The sequence below is a fragment of the Hesperophylax consimilis genome, chromosome 18, assembly GCF_061612785.1.
Source record: "Hesperophylax consimilis isolate HC1 chromosome 18, BYU_Hcon_1.0, whole genome shotgun sequence".
NCBI lineage: Eukaryota > Metazoa > Arthropoda > Insecta > Trichoptera > Limnephilidae > Hesperophylax > Hesperophylax consimilis.
Window position 1 is genome coordinate 25667465 of NC_142853.1, and position 20028 is coordinate 25687492.

Sequence of the window (20028 nt, forward strand, 5' to 3'; positions counted from 1 at the left end):
TTATATCGCTTCTATAGGTAACGTACAGAAGTATGACCGTGCGATCCTAATCTGAGATTCTTGTGCGGGGCAACTAAATGACATGAAGTGATTTTGCTTCAAAAAAACCTTCCGAACAGGTTAATACCATGTACCTCGTAGACATGAGAAACATATGTACGAATACAAATAAATTATTTCCAATTTAAACAAGCCACCAGGAAATGTGAAATTTAAAGTGAAGGTTTGTTTATCCCTTGAATAATAATAATTTATTTTGTAAACGTGAGGGGATTCATCTAATGTTTGCTTAGGATATTGCTGGCTACGGATTTCCAACAGGGCCCGGATTCCAAACTCTAAAGTTAAAACGGTTTCAAATAATCCCAAAAATAAATAATGAACGCCCTGCATAGATTCCTATTTTATTTCAAGCAAAGCCACTTTTATTACGCTTTCTATTTGATCCCCCCTTTTTGTAGATATGAAGTGAAACAGATAAAAGTAATTCAAACACAACTAACTCATTTTCTCCACAGAAATTAATTTGGATTTGATTTATTGGATATTAGATAAATCAAGTTTGTAAATAGGTTGCCACAAAAATACTGAAAATACTAAATGTCTACGGTTAGTATATACACTAAGTTCCTGTTGTACCTCTTTGTTAATCTTAATAGAATACATAAGCGATTTAGAGGTTCCTTCACGCAAATTTGAATGGAAACAAATGTTCCATTTGCCGCACTAGCCCAGCGCTCTGTCTCTCTTACTGTCGGCTGACATCGTAGATCTCCATCCCATCCAATTGTTTTGGAAATTTAAGCCATGTTTAGGCAAATATTTTTATGACGAAAGATGGCCACAAGGGATTTAAAAATACTAATACTTGGATGATTTGTATAGCGCAGTTTTTGTGCAAAATCACCTCAAGGGCTCTGTACAAAAATATAGTTTATGTCTACAATAATCTTTCTTATTTCTATCTATTTTTGAATTATCTTATATCTCGTAAGTTCATTGTATTTACGTAAATGTTGTTTATTTTTAGATATCTTGTATGTCTTAATAATTGCTTTATTCACATAATTACTGTTTACCTTTATGATTATTTCTGACTTCATTGTATTGCCAAAAAAAATCGTTAGAATTCACATATCTATGGTACAATCAATGTCTATATCTATATGAGACGTGTGGGATTGCACTAACCTCTCCACATACTGGAATAATTTTTTTTATTATTATTACTAACCATAGACAGTCAAAAAATTATCAACTTATTGCATCTACCGGTTCGTTGATCAATAATGCACACTATATGTATAATGCATTTTCTCAACGAACGTGATGTTAGTATGTACATTTCTTGTGTTCTTCTCTATTTAATGTAAATTGAGAAAATTAAAGCATTATTATTATTTATTTATTTTTACATTATTGTTGTATTTTATTTTATTACATCTCAGATTAATTTTATAAAATTGTAAAATGGGGGACTCAGCTCGGGCAAAGTACCCAGTGAAGCCCACTTTTACAGATAATGTTTGAAAATACATAATAATATTTTATGAATTACAAAAAATATATTAATAATCAGAGTACCTACTCAAATTCTTCGTCTGCTCGGAACACAAAAATAAAATACAAGACTTGTATATTAAAATTATATGACAGCCCGTGTAGCAAAAGCTCCTGATAAAGTGTGCTAACGCCCACGTTAAACGTGTCTCCGCTGAAATTATTCTCCCTGTATGAATGCAGATCCTCATTTTAAATTCATCTCGAAATTCCGAGTTTTTCCGGAATTTAAATTAAAATACAACAACGTCAAGTTCCTTTAACATAATATACATTAAATTAAAGCTCGCCAATCTCACACGCTTGGTAAAACATTATATCAGTAAAACAGAAGACATTAAATAATTAATTAAAGGCATTCCAAAATAACGTTTATTTCAAAACGTTAAAAAAAAATCATTAAAAATATTTATTACACCTTTGTGAATGGGTTCTATTGATGGATTAAGTAATGGCTAACCCTCCACTGAAATCATTTTTTTCTTTTTTATGATGATGCTTTGCAAATTTTTTTTTCAAAAAATGGGATTTTGTAATTTGATAAATAGTGGTAGTTTCAATACCATTATACAATTTGGGAGGCGGGTAAGGGCACCGTCGCCCCGGGAACCGTTTATTGGACACCCAATACCTCTGACATATAATGTCACCCCAAATGGTTCGCTACGTTGTTTGACTTAACTGGCGTACTCGGGTTCAGTCAAAACCTCCTAGATCACAAGGCCAGGACACTGAATCAAATCAGCCTCCTAACTTGTGTGGAAACCTCCAAAAATGCATTTTTATTAATTATTTAAATTTAACTAAAACATTTAAAAATGATTTAATAAATTAGAATAAATTAAATAAAAAAATCTAGACGAATTTTTTTGCAGAATCTCATACAAGTTAGGAGGCTGCTTTAACTGAGTTCGAAATTCAAAAAAATATTTATTGCACAAAAATATAGAGTACAAAGGGTATAGCTTGTAGGTTACATCATATTTCTTCCAGTTAACCCAACAAATACACATTATATTACATAACCCAACAATTACATGTTATCAAATGAATGTAAAGAAAAAAAAAAAAAAACAGAGGTATTTAATTTATGTAAGGTATTCATTTAACATGACATTTGTTTAAAGGAAATGTTTTTTAGTGAAGATTTAAATTTAAGTATGTCGGTTATTTGTTTGATGCTACATGGAAGGTTGTTATATACTTTAATGGCCATGTAGTGTGGTCCTTTTTGAAATATAGTTTTGATTGCTTTTGAGATTAATAAGTTTTCTGTAAACCTTGTAGCGTGTTTATGTGTTGAGTTTTTTTGTGGGAACTTTTCTGGAGATGATCGAACTAAAAGGCACAACTCCGTTATATATATGTCCGTGTCTGTCAGAAGTTTGAGATTTTTAAAACTTGGTCTACTCGAATCCCGGTAATCAGGTTTGTAATTTTTCGTAGGCACCTCTTTTGGATGATACAAAATAAATAAGTGTCCCGGCCTTGTGATCTAGGAGGTTTTGGTTCAGTGGGCTGCAAAGCCGAAACAACTCAAAAGTCAGATTTACGCGTGACAAACAACACATCCAGTACTTTTGATGATATATGAAATATTGTACACCGCAAATAGTCGCAAATATTGTACACCGTGCACTTCAGGGTTAATCCCTCGGTATCGTTTAATATATTTTCACTTTGACGCTAAAGTGTTTATGTTTAAGGTTGAGATGTGCTGGAGTGGGGTAAGTTAGAGAGAGGGAGAAGAGAAGGCTTTAAAGTTTTAATTGCTCCCAGTAACACCACTTCATTATACCTATTAGAGATTTACTTTGAACGATAGCCAAGTCTTTTAATCACTCTGGCTTAATTTGCTGAAAAGTTTTCATTTCACATTTTGAATGCTGCATTGGGGCGGCTCTGAACATTATGTTTAGGGGTAAATCTGATATTTTTTTATAAATTTAATTTAGATTAAATTTGATAATATTATTATTAAGTTCTGCAAGTGTTTTAGTTTTTTATTATTGTGACAGCTGTTTCGGCTTACAAGGCCATTTTCAAACTGTGGTTAGTCCACATTGAGACGACGTTTTTATACTATTTCAAATGTAAATTTTGAAGGTGCATACATTGATTTATTACTGGTTACACCGATGACATGATCTATTGTTGGTTAAACCAATCTATGTTTTCCCCTCAGTAAATGGTAATGGGTTCTTAATTATTTACTAATGACTTTATTGCTATGAATTATTTGGGTGCATTATAAATAAATAATATAAATAATTCATAGCAATAAAGTCATTAGTAAATAATTAAGAACCCATTACCATTTACTGAGGGGAAAACATAGATTGGTTTAACCAACAATAGATCATGTCATCGGTGTAACCAGTAATAAATCAATGTATGCACCTTCAAAATTTACATTTGAAATAGTATAAAAACGTCGTCTCAATGTGGACTAACCACAGTTTGAAAATGGCCTTGTAAGCCGAAACAGCTGTCACAATAATAAAAAACTAAAACACTTGCAGAACTTAATAATAATATTATCAAATTTAATCTAAATTAAATTTATAAAAAAATTAAATGGAGTTCTACGAATTAAACACAAAAACAATAAGTAAATCTGATAATTTATTTACCAAAATAACTCAGTAATTTGATGTAAATTTAATAGTTAACTCAGAGGAATACTCTCATTACCACAACGATTATGTCCACAAGTTGTTTTTCTTTGCGTGGGTACCACCGCGCAATGAAAGTTAAGTCATCATTATATTAGTAACTAGCTGTACCCTGTGGTCCCCACTGTCATTGCTGTGGCTCAGTCTGTCTGTGCAGATAGAGAAACAATAGCGCGTCTTGCTTATACATCCAACAGATTTCGCTGTTTTTTTTGTTGTTGTTTTTTTTTCAAAAAAACATGTCACAGGTAACATCTATATTATATAGGTATTTAAAAACACACGCGTATTCGAATGCAACGTTGTATAAAAATTTTTAGGTAATAATTAAAGAAATATAGGAGATTAAAGATTTTGAACAAATGAATATTTTTATGTTTATTTATATAGACTAGCTATACTCTGCCACGCGTTTCTGTGGCTCGGTCCATCTGTACAGATAGAGAAAAAATATCGCATGCTGCTTTTATGTCCAACAGATGCCGCTGTTTTAAAAAAAAAGATGTTTGTCCAACAGATGGCGTTATTTTTTTTTAAAGGCATGTTTTTAACTGTCTGATAGTGACATCTATAAAATATAGATATATACAAACATGCAACGCTGTGTCAAAATTTCATAGCAATCGGTGAAGAACTATCGGAGATTTAACATTTTGAACCAACGAATATTAACATTTTTCGCATTTTCCATCATTGTTTTGGGTTCCTTTCTTTCGTTGCCGCTTTAATAAGTTTTCAGTTTAGTTGAGAAAATTATTTTTTTTATAAGTGTTACATACTTTTAAAAATTTACCAAGTCGAAAAGAATGCTACCTTACTGGGATACCACGTTCTAAGGACACATTATACATGGTTTTGTGTGTGAATTATAAATTAAGTCAATTATTTTTTTTAAAGGTGTTTTTTTCAGTAAGTTTATTTTTAAATATTACACGAGAAAAAATAATGATTTCACGATAACTCAACACAGTGACAATTTGACACACCTTTAATAATTGATTAAAACTATTAAAAGCAATGAAAAAATTAGCCTATAAACCTAGCCTTCGTCACCTCTTTAACCTAGTTTTAAATTTAATCACTTTTTAAATATGTATTAAATTGTCATTTAGATGAGTTATCTGTCATCTAATTATTTATATGAGGGGCTTCTGTTTGAACATTTAAAAAAAAAATGTTTATTTTAATAGTTTATCGGATCAGTTTTATTCTGCCTGTTAGCCTTTTAATGTGTTCTTGTGAGAAACTGATGTTTGTTGAACCTGTGTGTACAGAGTGATTAAAAAAACATGTTAATAATAATAATAAAAATAATTGGATAATTTGTAGAGCGTTGTTACCACTTACACGATATTGATTTTTGTTTTAATAACATAATAATGACACACACTACGTACACAAGTCTAAATAATCACTATTATGCTAATCAATATTTTCGTTCCATAAGTCTGATAATAATAGTAATATAATAATAATATTTTAATTCAAATTTCCATTCGAATGAAAACATCTTTTTGGAAAACCCAGTATTTCCTTCAAGAATAAACCTTACTTTGGTTTCGTTTTATAACCTACAAAAACCGTAATAAATATTTTCAAATTTTTCTCTTCTGAATGATTTCATGTACAGAGTGTACAAGTAAAAAAGATAAAAGTATTTTTTTTTAAATTCCAACGTTCTAAGGTAATTCTTAGGTAAGAAGTTGAATTGTTTACATGGTAAAATAAAAAATAGGAATTTCGAAATTTTTTTTTAATCTTTTTTACTTTTACCATCATGTAGAATCACCTCCCGAAGTATGGTACTGTATATTATCTGCCAGTATAAAATGTAAATAAATAATAACAATAACATGTATATTCTAGCATCACTTTCATCAATCAAATGCATGTACTTATGGCATACCGGTGATCGACGAACCAGTGGATAAATCTGTAATAAATATCTGTAATCTCCCATAAATTGGTAATAGTATATCTAGTCAATAATTAGTAATAAGATAGATAATTGTAGAAATGTATCATATATTTGTATAGTGCCCTTGAAGTGATTTTGCACAAAAACGGCGCTACACAAATCATTCAAATATTTTTACTATTATTAGTGCGCTTTACCTCCGGACACCCTCTATGAAACTCATTTAAATATTTTCAGAAAGGTATGATTTTAGATTTTCACGGCCAAAAGTATTTAAGTGATTTGTTTTTATTACCTGATGATGGACACTGCAATAATACCTCAAAAACAAATGACTATAATTTTCAGAAAATTTATGGAACTCGTGTTTGTGGGCAAATTTCCTTTTTAAATCCAATCCAATTTTTTACATAATTAAACTTCTGTCTTTTATAAACCATTGATAACTCTTCAAGGACCCTCTATCGATCTACACTTCAGTTTCCCTTAGCTGAGACAACAAGTCAGATAAAGTGCAATAAAGGATCTTCCCTCTCAGAAAACTCCATCTTGTTATAAGTTTGTCAATTTACGGTAAAATAAAGTATTTTTTCATCACTTCTTTGAAACACGAAAAGGACAGAAAGTGGGGAGATTTGAAATATGTTTCATTATTTTTTTGTCGAATCGTACAAATTAGAGTAGCGTTGGTAAATTATTTGTAATGTTTTGTCTTATATGTTATATGTAGTGTTGTTGTAATTTCCTTTTTACTTTATGTTACTCTTACGTTTTACTAATATTGCTTCATATTTAGTTTTTGTTTTTTTTTTTAATTATTTCTTAATATTTTCTCATTATACTTGTAAAACAAACTCACAAACACACAAGATTATTTTCATTGTATTATTTTTTTAATTTTAAATGTATTATTATGTATTTTTATTTTTAATTTTAAATTTATTATTTTCTTTTCAAATTTACTATCTTCTCTTTAAATGTAATATGTAGATAAGATTTTCATATTATAAAATGAAGGCCTCAGCACGGGCAAGCCACCCAGTGAGGCCTACATTACTGGAAAACATAAATTGTAACAAAATAATGTACCAAATAAAAAAAAAAATAAAAAAAAATCACAATTTTTCAATTGTGTATTTTGTACCTACTTTACAATGGATTACATCTATTTACTGTCAGTATCTCCTGTATAATACAGATATTCTCATATGTACACTGCATCATGTATCACTTTTATGTAAAAGCCTTTTTAGGCGTATATATAAATAAATAAATAAATTATTAAAGTCCAACGTAAAACCATGTTATTATTAAATTTTAATGATTACAATGTCTGATAAAATGCTTTGATCTAAATATCATTTATTAACATACTGCTAAGAATACAAGGCTGATGTAAGCGAAATGAGTAAGATTCAGAAAGGGACGCTTAGATGGTTTGGGAATGTAGAGCAAATGAGCGAAGAAAAGAGTGTAAGGAGAATATATGATGCGAATACGAATGGTAGCAGAAGTCGGGGACGCCCGAAGAAGACATGGCACGATCAAGTGAATCAGATACTCGAGTCTGGCCATGTCAAGAGTCAGAATAATAGAAAAGTATGTATGAATCTGAATGAGGCAATAAGTGATCCGGCTACTATAAAAGTACAGTTAGAGGAAAGTTTTCGGTGTGGTAAACCTTCTACTTTTGATCCATTTGATTTAAAATCACTATTCTTTCTGTGTTTTCTCCTGTCAGTCGTCGACTATCATCAGGAAAATATTTACGCTGCAGGATGCAGCTCGGAATTTGAAGCCATAAGTGTGCGGTCTTCTTATATCGTACCACATCTTCCATTATTTTTTCTGTGATTAATCAGTTAAATTTATTGAAACGTTTTAAAAAATTACATAATGATTAAACATTGAAAAAACACCTTCAAACTTACATAAAAAAATCGGTGGATAAAATTTGGGCGAGATTGAATACAAAAATCGTATTTAAAAATGGCTATCGACTAAACCAGTAGCTAAAATCCAATAAAAAATGGGCGCAAAGCTAGTTATACCAGCAATTGTATAGGAAAAACCACCGAGTGTTATTCGCTCTATCTGTAAAAATTAAATTTAAAAATATCTAAATTTATGTATTTTCAAATATGCGTGCGGCCCGAAAGGGTTAATAATAAATTTATATGAGTAATTCCATAATAATGTTTTTTTTAAATTTATTTTATAGATATTTAAACATTACAATTTTCAACTACCATACTAGGCTAATGCCTGTGTTATGGTAGTGATACAAATTATGTAAAGTGAAAAAAAAAATTATAAAAAGTGTTAAAATAATTAAAGATACAGGATGTATTTTTTTAAATTATTTTTTTTAAATAGTTTTAGGATGTCTTAGAAATGCTTTAAAGAATTGTCGCCCCTTTTAAATATCCAACATATGTGATATATATGTGATCAAAATATTTATTTATTTACGCCCTTAGGACTTTTACTTTTTGACCGGTCAGTGGCGGAGTTGGCATCGCGTTTGGGTCCCACCCAGGCGTAGCGTGTTCAATTCCTCGGCTGGCTAAGTCCTCCATCACAACACAAGCAACATTTTCCGCTTACTATGGTGGTAGTAGGAGATTTTTTTAAATATTTTCAGGTTATTCGTAACCCGAGAATGTTTGTCTTTCTTCTTAAAATTAAACATTTAACAAATCTTATTAAATTACATTATGTTCCGTGATAATAAAAATAAGTAAATATAGTACATAACAATAAAATATTTTAAACCCAGTCTAGACTAAATAACAAAAAACAACATTAAAAGAAAAAAGTGGGGTAAAAATATTGTCCATATTAATATTAAAAGTTAAAATTTATTGTAATAAAACTTTAATAAAAATCACAAGTTAATACAGATTATATAAAATAATACCAGGGAAACAAAATATTAGAAATTTATATAACTTGTTCCATGCTTAACTTCCATTATAACAACATAACTTGGTCCTTGCTTCACCTCCCTTATGAGAACAAAACGTGGTCCCTACTTAACCTCCCGGACAACAACTTTGTCCCTGCTTAAACTCCCTTATAACACAACAACTTGGTCCTTTCTTAAGATCCCTTATAACAACATAACTTGGTCCCCGCTAAACCTCCCTTATAACAACATAACTTGGTCCCTGCTTCACCTCCCTGTTAACAACATAACTTGGTCTCTGCTTAACCTCTCGGATAACAACTTGGACCCTGCTTAACCTCCCTTATAACAACACAACATGGTCACTGCTTAACCTCCCTTATAACAACATAACTTGGTCCCTGCTTCACCACCCTTTTAACAACATAACTTAGTCCCTGTTTAACCTTCCCTATAACAACATAACTTAGTCCCCGCTTACCTTCCGGATAACAACTGATCTTGTCAATTTCTTTAAAGTAAACAAAAATCCTTACAGAAAGTTCGGAAACACAATATTATTAAACTCGAATCCTATCAAAATATACTTTAATATTTCTTGTTCAATACTTAAAAAGTTTATTTTCCTTTTATCTTCTACGAAATTACAGCTGAGGGAAAAAAATCTTTTAAAGTGTAAAAAGAGTGAAGTTTAAATATGATAGCGGGAATATGGATACTTACAACCCTCATTTTACACCTCACACCCTAACCTCTCCACCCTACATCTAGAACACCCACGTACCAACCCCTTATTAAATTTACTTTACGTTCAAAAATAAAACTTTTGAGCCTTCCAGGGCGAAGTTTTAATTTCACAAATACCCAATACAATCAAAGTCTAGAGGTTCGCCAATATTGATAGAATTTTGTAAAACATCTAAAGTAGTTGATGCAATTATAAGTCGGTTAAAAATAAATATTTAGAAATAACATATTCGAAGAAAGGATTTACTTTGTGAATTGTCGTAATTTCAATAAACACGTAAGCAACATTACTTAGATAGAGCGATAATAATTATTAAAATAAGAAAATTTCTTCTGAAAGCTTATCACTTTGTGATGTCATTATTTATTAGAATAATAAACAAATAACTTTTTTACATCACTTTAATACATATAACCTCTACATGTTTCATGAACAATGTTCACATCATCAGGAGCAAGTATATACTAAAGTCAAAAATTAAATATAGATTACAATTGAAGAGTGGAAGAAGTGGGGAGGGGTAAAAGTGGGCGGAGTTTTTCAGAATTGGGAATTACAATATTGTTAGGCGGGGAAGACCAGTTTAGTCGGTGTATGTAGAGGTTATATGTATTAAAGTGATGTAAACAGATGTACTTTTTGTAATTGAGAAAATAATTTAAATATTAAACAATCTATTTCTGTGACAGATATATTATATCTATAACTGTCAAATATCTCTCATACATAACTATTTGAATATTTTGTTTTTTACTCCTTTTATTTTTTTTTCAACGTATTGTTATTTTTCTAATTTTGTCCATTTTATTAGTCTGAAATCTGGAATGTATTGCATTGCACTACCCCTGCATATATTCCGTAATAAATTATTATTTTTATTATTATTATAAACACTTCACAGTTTGTTGTACTTACTACCTAGTAAGGTTTTTTAAAACATTAACCCCACTCAGGAGGCCCTACTAAAATAAATAAAATGAACCTATTTCATCTTTGGGGATGCTGTGTGGGGGGTATTTATAAGGAAAGAGACCAGCTAGATAGGTCAAAGGGTCTCCCCAAACCGACCCCTTCGAATCTGACTCACCATGCTGCTGGTGGGCAGGCGCATGTGCCTCCAAGACCTGGATACACCTCACCCCACGAACCCGGACACCCCTGCTAAATCTTCAAATATACAGGGTGTATCGGCACTAACCCGACAAACTTTAACCAGCTATTCCATAGCACATTTGGAGTAAAAAATGTTATTGGCACTTTGTTGTCCGGTAGCATTTTTTTTTCAATTAAAAACAAAAAAATTAAGAATTTCCATACTACATCACTGTCACTGGCATTCGTGTTCAACCGCTGTTATAAGCAAGTATGTCGAAAAGCGTCTTCGCTCTTTCGCACACACTAAATAATAATAGTTAAAAATGAGACGAATGGTGCCATGCCATTTCGTTGTGATTGTAAAAGTGCGCCAATATAGGTACACACGTGCATTATTCAACAGAATTCGAATAAAATATTGCCAGATGGGTTTTCAAACTTTGAAAAAGGATAAAACAGTGGTGACATGTGGTGAAAATATGAATAGTAAATTTTTTATTAAAAAAAACGTTACCGGACAGCAAAGTGCACATAAGATTTTTTACTCCAAATATGCTAAGGAATAGCTGGTTAAAGTTTGTCGGGTACGTGCCGGTACACCCTGTATAGAACCACTTGGGGTGCCAGTAGCAGAGTGTTGGTTATCCAATAAATGTTTCCCGGGTAGCGGTACCCAAGCCCGCCTCCCAAATTATAGATACTACTGAAATATGAACTCAACTCATAATAAATTCGTGAGTGTGGCCGGAATAATTAGGTCAAAGGGTTGGGTAATAGTTCCCACGACAGGTATAAGGCAATATATTTACACAGGTACGCATATAATCACAGGAAGCAACTAATACCTCCCTACGTCCGGTGGTGTTCGATTAATAAAGCCATTAAGCGATCCGTGCATTGAGCATTAAGCAACTGGGTCTAATAAAAACCTCCTAGATCACAAGGCCGGGACACTGAATCAAATCAGCCTTCTAACTTGTATGAGCAACTCCAAAAAATTAACTTAAATAGTTTTAAATGTTCTAATAAATAAAATAAGTTGAAAAAAAATAAAACTATATTTTTAGTAGAATCTCATTAGGAGGCTGGTTAGAACAATTTTCTTTTTCCGACCTTGTAATCTAGGTGGTTTTGGTCTAATACGAACAAGCAGGTCGGAATTACTCCGAACACTTGACTTTAAAAGGCGAAGTTCTTTTCATTTTCTACTAAAAGTCCGAAATAAGGCCACTTAGGTACTTAAAAAGCGAGGTAAATTAAAAGTTAAATAAAAAAGGCTGATTTTTCTATGCATTCAATATTGCAGGTACTTACGAGTATTTATGTAGGTTGGTAGGTTCCTGGCATGATTAAGGAGATTAAAAACGAATAGGTATAACGAATACCTACCTTGAATGATTTTTCTTGGTTTCTCAACGATGGACACTGCAAGGATGCCCGAAACGTTCAAGAAAAAGCTTGACACGGCTTATTACCCTTAAAATCAATCATCTTAATACTTTTGTCCATGAGAATCAAAAACACCTAACCATCACGCCGTTTCTCCGCAGGGACAGTCAGAGAGTACGAACCGCCAAAAAACTCGGTCGTGACACACACTCTTTGCTTCAGTCATACTCTTCTGTTGACATCAAGAAGTATTTGGTTCACTTGATCGTGCCATGTCTTCCTCGTCCCTGACTTATGCTACTTACACGCTCTAAATGCCCAAACCATCTAAGCGAATCTTTCTTAGACCCAGTTGTTTCTCAGATATTCAGGTGTGACCAAGTCATCAAATGGCTTTCATCAGAATCGGCGTTTAACGAGAATCTTCCAAATATAAAAAAAACCAAAATGGCACTGATTGGCCATTTTCTGACAATATAACTTTAGAATTTCTGCGAAACAACTGGGCGTTAATCTTACTCCTTACGGTTACATTAACCTCGCATCATTTGCGGATCTCAACATTATTCACACGGTCATATATGGTTTTACCACACATTGGCCTCAAAGATCTCATCTCTATAACATTCAGTATAATCTCCAAGTTCCATGCCTCACTGCTATACGTCAGGATTGTATTCCATCAGTATTCCAATGTAGACTGCTAGATTCACATCTTTGGACAGTAAAGAACATTCATATTATGCAACGAAACATGTATTTTCACCACACATTCACCTCAAGGATCTCATCTCTACAGAATTCAATCTAATAATGTTAATATTTGGATGCTTTATGTAGCGCCGTTTTTGTGGAAAATCATCAAGGGCGGTGTTCAAATATATAATAATATATTTCTACAATGATCTATCTTATTACTAACTAGTCAAACTATTATGAATTTATGGCTAACATATTGCATCCAATGGTTCGTTAATCACTAATAGAAAACTATATGTTTATTTATATATTGTTATAGCCTTTACATAATGATACTTATAGTACAAGAAACATCAGTAAATAACAAAGCAATTTGAGAACCTGTTTTAGTAATACAATATTTGAAAGAAAAAAATACGTATAAACGTATGTATAAAAAAAATTATATTCATATTACCTTATCTATTTTAAGTAACTGATTTAAGATTTAAGAAGTACACAGTAAATGTTTTCAGGAAGGTGTATAGTAAGTAAAGTACATTTCATGTTGAAAAGTTCTAAAAGAGAATTTTGTAAATAATAAACAGCTCTTGAGAGTGTGTATAACATCAAATTAATACAACATAGAAGGTAAGAACATAATACATTTAAATAAAAAAGCTAATAGTGAGATCCGAAACCAAATTTCCCTTGAAATAGTGTTAATAAATGCAAAACGTGTATAAAATTTAGAACTCATGAAAAGAGGAAAAAAAATAAACGGTAATTAAAATAAATTTATGCTATTATAGATTCTAAGGGTTTGTATTTTTTCTAAATAATTAATATTCTGTATAACCTATATATTTAATAACCAAAATTCATAGGAAAATCGGTAGATATAATGTATAATATTTTCTTCGACGTAATTAATAAATTTACGAAATAACTTCTTAGGGAGTACCTATATCAGTCAATGGACAATAAATTCACATCTTTGGACAGTAAATAGCTTTCGTATTATGCTACGGTTTAAAAAAATACAATTGCGGTAAATCAGTATAAGATAAAAATCTGTAATAATCCGCGTAAAAAATATGAAACCCATCCAACCAGTCTCCAGTGTTTTTTGCGGTCAGGAAATCCATGATGAATGCGCCCAGTGCTCAGTGCTCGATCACTCTTGTGGCGAACAGAACAGCTTCGGACACAGCTGCTCGGCGCTCAACGATCTCCGCTCTCCGCTCTCCGCTCTCCGCTCACCGTCCTCCGCTCTTCGCTCGCGGTCAAGTGTTATTCGTCAACAAAATACACATCACAGAATGCCTATACCAACACAGAACGCATATCGCATATCACGCGGTCATTAATATGTAATCCGACATCATCAGGAATCAATTGAGTTTGATAAATTACTGTTATCGGTGGATTTGCTGACAAGGGGTGGTACACCCGCCTCTCGCGCAAGTTCAATTGCGGTTTTTCGGGCGTTTCGTGATCATTTGGTAATCTATTTAGTCATTTCAATTGGGTCAATTAGTACAGACAGGCCGCTCTCAATGTGTACTTTTTTTAGCAACCCCACATGAGTCATTTATTAGTAAAACTAAAAATTTCGCTTTTGCAATAACGCGATTTTTTACGCTGCGAAATTCGTAATTTGCAGGCGATTGTGTGAAAAAGAATAAAATAAAATAAGGAAGTGAAATTAACTGGTGTACTGTATAATTATCTTCTTATAGTAGAATACACTTAAGATTGGGAGTTTTCAATAATTGTTTTGGTTCATCAAAGATTATGAGTACTTAATTATCTTAAGATAATTTCTATGAACGTCTTCTAGGACTTACGTCCGTTGCATCAGAGTCCATGAGATATTCTAACGAGGGAAGCAACTGGAAGTGAGCTCTCTATCGTAAAGATTCGAGTACGGCCGACATGCTATCTCAGTCAGATGATGTAAGTACCGTAATCTCTGAAAAAACCTTAAAACAACATTAACTGGATAAAAATAACTTAGACACACTCTACCGACATCCGGTGGGCGGTATCGAAACTACAACCAAATAACAACACCAAAACTACAAAAAGTAACATTGAACAATCTAAATATGTCTCTGTCTATGGTTTTATACATCCATAAAATGGAAGGCAGCTGATTCCACGGCTCATTTTTCAATTTTGTTATTACCATTTTCTTCTGTTAAATACCAAAAAGGTAAGATGATTCCACTTTTATTTCAAAATACCACCTTTTCCTTAAAAATAATACCACTTTTACCAAAATTTCTACAAAAATTACGCAACATTTTCAGGTCTCCAGTCATTGTGATTACTAAGGGAAAATTTAGTGCGGGTAAATCTAAACACTAGTGCGTTCCCAATTATCGGTATATGTATGTATATTGTATATGTTGATATGTTCAGTATGGAATATTTGTAAAGTTGAAGAAGGATGGAATGGAGAGGAAATAGGAAAGAGGAAGGGTGGGAGATACCCGCTTATTGAAATCGGATCAATAAACAGAAAATGTCATTTCAAGCAATGCCAATGTTGCAATTCTAAATGTTGGTATTTTATCAGGACTCGGAACGATGCCTACCACTTCAATAAACAGATCAGTTCACAAAATTTATAAATATTACCTCTCCACCAATAAATTGATGTATATTTCAAATTATTTTCCATTTCTATTTACGCTGTACCCGGCGTTGATTGGGGACTTATGAATGGTTTGGGGTGAAGTTTTGAGGTTGTGAATTCTAGTGTATCTGGGTGCATTTCAAAAGTGGAAATACTATTATTTTATTATAATAAGTATTTATTTCACTTGATCGTGCCATGTCTTTCTCGGGCGTCTTCGAACTCTTCAACCATTCACTTCAAAGTCATACAATGTACTTGCACTTCTATTTTCTTTCATCGCGTCCGCCACATTTTACCATTAATAATTATTTGATTCCTGTATTTTCTTCCATTCACGTGAAATCCGCATTAAATCGACTATAATTTTCTACCATTCACGTGAAATCCACATTAAATCGACTATAATTTTCTACCATTCACGTGAAATCCACATTAAATCGACTATATTTTCTACCATTCACGTGAAATCCACTTTAAATCGACTATAATTTTCTACCATTCACGTGAAATCCACATTATATTGACTATAATTTTCTACCATTCACATTAAATCGACTATATTTTTTTACCATTCACGTGAAATCCACATTAAATCGACTATAATTTGACTCCACGTCTCATTCCTTTGCAGAAATAAGAGTAAAATCTTCTTCGGGCGTGTCCAACTTCTTCTAGCATACAAACAAAGAAACGTTTATTTAAATATAGATGTGATTAATATGAATTTGAAAGTCCGATTAATTTTGACATTTAAAAAAAATATATATATATGCAATTTAGGTTTTAAAAATGGATATTTTACATATCAATGTTTATGCTACTCTTCTATTAGAAATAATTGCTTGTGAATGGAAGAGGAGTGTTCAAAAATGCTAATAATACAAGGTACGATTTTGTGAAGTAGCAAGTTGTACATGTTTTCCTTCCTACATGGGAAAATGTACAGACATTAAACATGATAAAAAAGGTAAATAGTAATTTATCTGCCATTTGATAGGTCTTTTGCTTTAATGTACAAAATCAGTCAATAAATTGTGATCTTTAGTTCACTTTATTATCCCATCAACAATCCCATTTACACGAAATGTTCAGTGGAAGTATAAGTAACCTAATCTATATCTATTTATTTGTGACACGGTTCCTACCAGGAGCCCGGGCATGGACAGCTAGAAGATAGAATCCCTCCCCTGGCGAATAGAAAACAATCAGGCGGCCATATAACAGATAACGCGTAACGGGTAATATTCCGCTGTCACGCCGGGGATAAACGTGTTACATTACCAATTTATTTATTTCCCAGCGTTTTCCAACACAATATACGTTTATCAGACAGCAGAACATGATAGGGTTAAGCTCAATAACAAAGATTGATGTGTGATATGAATAAGTGGGATGTTGTTAGTTAAACGGGTGGTTTTCATGAATCGTCATTCTTTCAGCGATCTATCAAAAAAGGTTTTTTGATGTGAAAAATAGTTTCGCGCGCCTAGGGGCGTAAAAGCGACTCTTGCGTAGCAAGCTTGGCAAGACGGAACGACGCTTCATTCGGCCAGTATTTTTTAACATGAAACAGGACAAGAGTCCAAACTGCTCCCAACCGTCTGGAGCATGTGATAATGCATCCCCAATTCGGGTATGTTGTGAGGTTGAAAGTAGTGGGGGAGCGGAACGAGATGGGGAAGAGAAGTACCTGGTTTTTCAGATCTGGTCACCAAACACGGCTAAAGATATTTTAATTCTGAATGGTGGTCTTACACCAAGGCTATACCGAGAGTATCTTCCACTCTATAAGGTGTGGCAAGTATACAATATATAATTTTATATGAATAATTGTGAAATAACACAAATTTATCAAATAAAATTTACTTTCGCACGCCTGGATTTGAACCCCCGAAAGCCTTACCCCTCGACCACCGAGGACGTCTAAATACATTTTCTTTTATTCTCACTAAAATTGGCAATGGACCTATTCTAAATAATTATGATATTTTAATTTGTAATATTATATTTATTTATCTTATTTACAATATTAAAATAATTGTTTTATTATCTGTATATATAAAAAATGTTAATGTTCGATGGTTCAATATCTTAAGTCTCCGATAGTTCTTCACCGATTGTTTTGAAATTTTGACGCAACGTTGCATACGAATACGGGTGGGTTTTATACACCTACATTATATACAAGTCACCTGTGACAGGTAAAAAATGTTTTTTTTAAACAGCGCCTTCTGTTGGACGTAAAAGCAACACGCGCTATTGTTTCTCTATCGACACAGACCATCTATTATCTTTGGCACAGACAGACTGAGCTACAGCAACGCGTGGCGGGGTACAATAAAGACTTGTTTACTTTGATTTTCACTAACTTCAATAAAAATCTTATCACTTTCGATGTTTCACATCTGCTAGGCGTCCCGTAACGACTTTTTTCCAATTAGCTACGGTGTACAGTGGAAAAGTTTATTTTTAAATCGATATTGTTCTCTAACGTAGATCATTAATTGTAATTTTCTGTATGTACATAATTATTTCATTGTGTTTTGGGGGTCAAACTATTCATCCGTTGTGTTTTAGTTCTGTTTTGATATCCTGCCGAGATATATTTGTAAATCAGGGGTCAGTAGAAAGTCACACAGAAGTACACCCCATTTTCCACTCCCCTATTCTCTTCCCCTCCCTACTACCTCCAGCCTCACAACATACCCCAATTGAGGATGCCTCCTGGCCCCAGATGTTGGAAGTAGTTGGGACTCTTGTGCGGTTTCATATTTAAAAAAAAACTTTAAGAAAAATAAAAACTCCAAAAATTAACAAATAAGTACTTAATTTAAACGAAAGAAATACTCATTTCAAATGTGGAATAATTAACTAATTAAATAAAATTTAAAAAATTTGGTATCTTCTTTATCGCTTGTCAAAATTTTTCCCTCAATCCGTTCCAATTTTAAAATTTTTAATCCAAGTTATAGAGTTCTTTAAACCGGAGTTACAGTCAGAATCGCAACCAAAATAAGTATTTTTAATATGTTTGTTTTAAATATTAACATTTACAGGTACTGTGTAAAATTTGCGCTTGTTTAGCAGGTGCAAATAATTTTCAATGTTCTTACCGGACTGAAAGAGAATTTCCTCTTTGTACTGTTTGATTAGCTGCTATAAAACAGCTGTTTTCGGCATATTTTTCTCGTAGGGTACCTATCTACTTAATTACATTATCAATTAATTTGAATTTTTTTCTGATGATTTGATCCGATGTCATTTTTCATTCCAAAAGTCCGGTCCTATTTTAGGGTTTTGTCTTTTATAAGTAATATTATGCAAATGAAAAAGACTCTTTGTTTTAAGCCTCTTTATTTGAGTTATACAGGTCGACCGGTTTCGGTTGACCTCAACCTTTCTCAGGTCAGTAAACATATAAACTAAATTACAGTACAGAAAAACTTTTTTCATTTGCATAATGTGAAGTCACAAAGTGTTTACTTTCTTCGATAAGTAATATTAAGCTTTATTAATTCAAAATTCACATAACATTACCAACATATTTCATACTATTTGAACACACGCAAGTAGTTGTAGAACTGTACAACTAAAAAGACCCGGTTTCATTATTGACTTTTGATTTGTTATTCACGAACATAAAGAGTGGAGTGGTCGTTGTTTGCCAAGGTAATATTTGAATAAGTGTGTACGTGCGGTTACTTTTCACTATTATAACCAGTGGCGGTTTTCTCCAAAGTGCGTTTGTGCGGTGAACCCTCATAAAAAAGATGAAAATTATTTGTTTCAGAAAAACTTTAATTATAATAATATCAGCATAATATAAACAGTACGCCATTAAAAAAGCAACCCGGTATTACAATTTTGTGCGTTATAGAATCAGCACAAAATGTTCCATACAAAAAATCAAAACATCACAATCGCACTGACGGTGTTATCGAAAACTTATGCCAAATTAACACTATCCTGGTGCGCCGTGAAGCATGATGTTTGGTGCCACGTGATCTCCGGAGAAGAATGGCGCGACCGGCCAGTCGTTAAGCACGATAAGGGGGCCTACTCTGTATCTTTGGCAACTTTCCTGCCGCCGGTTTAGCTACGTAACAAACGCGTATTAACCCTTCCCTTACGGTGTTCAAAAATTCTTCGTCCTCCGGTGCTATACACTCATTTTTTCAATCTTTTTTTTTTTATTGGCAACTACCTTTTATGTATGATCGCAAGATTCAACCCGAACTAAATGCAATCCAGACAACGTCTTTTTTTTAGATAAACCTATCTTATTTTTTATTTTTAATGTGCGACATCTGTTGACTTTTCTGCAAGTCTAGAATGAATATTTATTTTTCGGAATAACTTTATTGAGTAAAACCTCAAATTGTAATATTTAAATATTGAAGACAATATTAG

General features: G+C 32.5%; 1 protein-coding gene across 2 annotated transcripts in view; it reads left to right on the forward strand.

Moving 5' to 3' along the window:
- LOC149415566 (apoptosis-stimulating of p53 protein 2-like) overlaps positions 1-20028 on the forward strand; it is a 693728-nt gene that overhangs the window by 177239 nt on the left and 496461 nt on the right. The window lies entirely within an intron of this gene.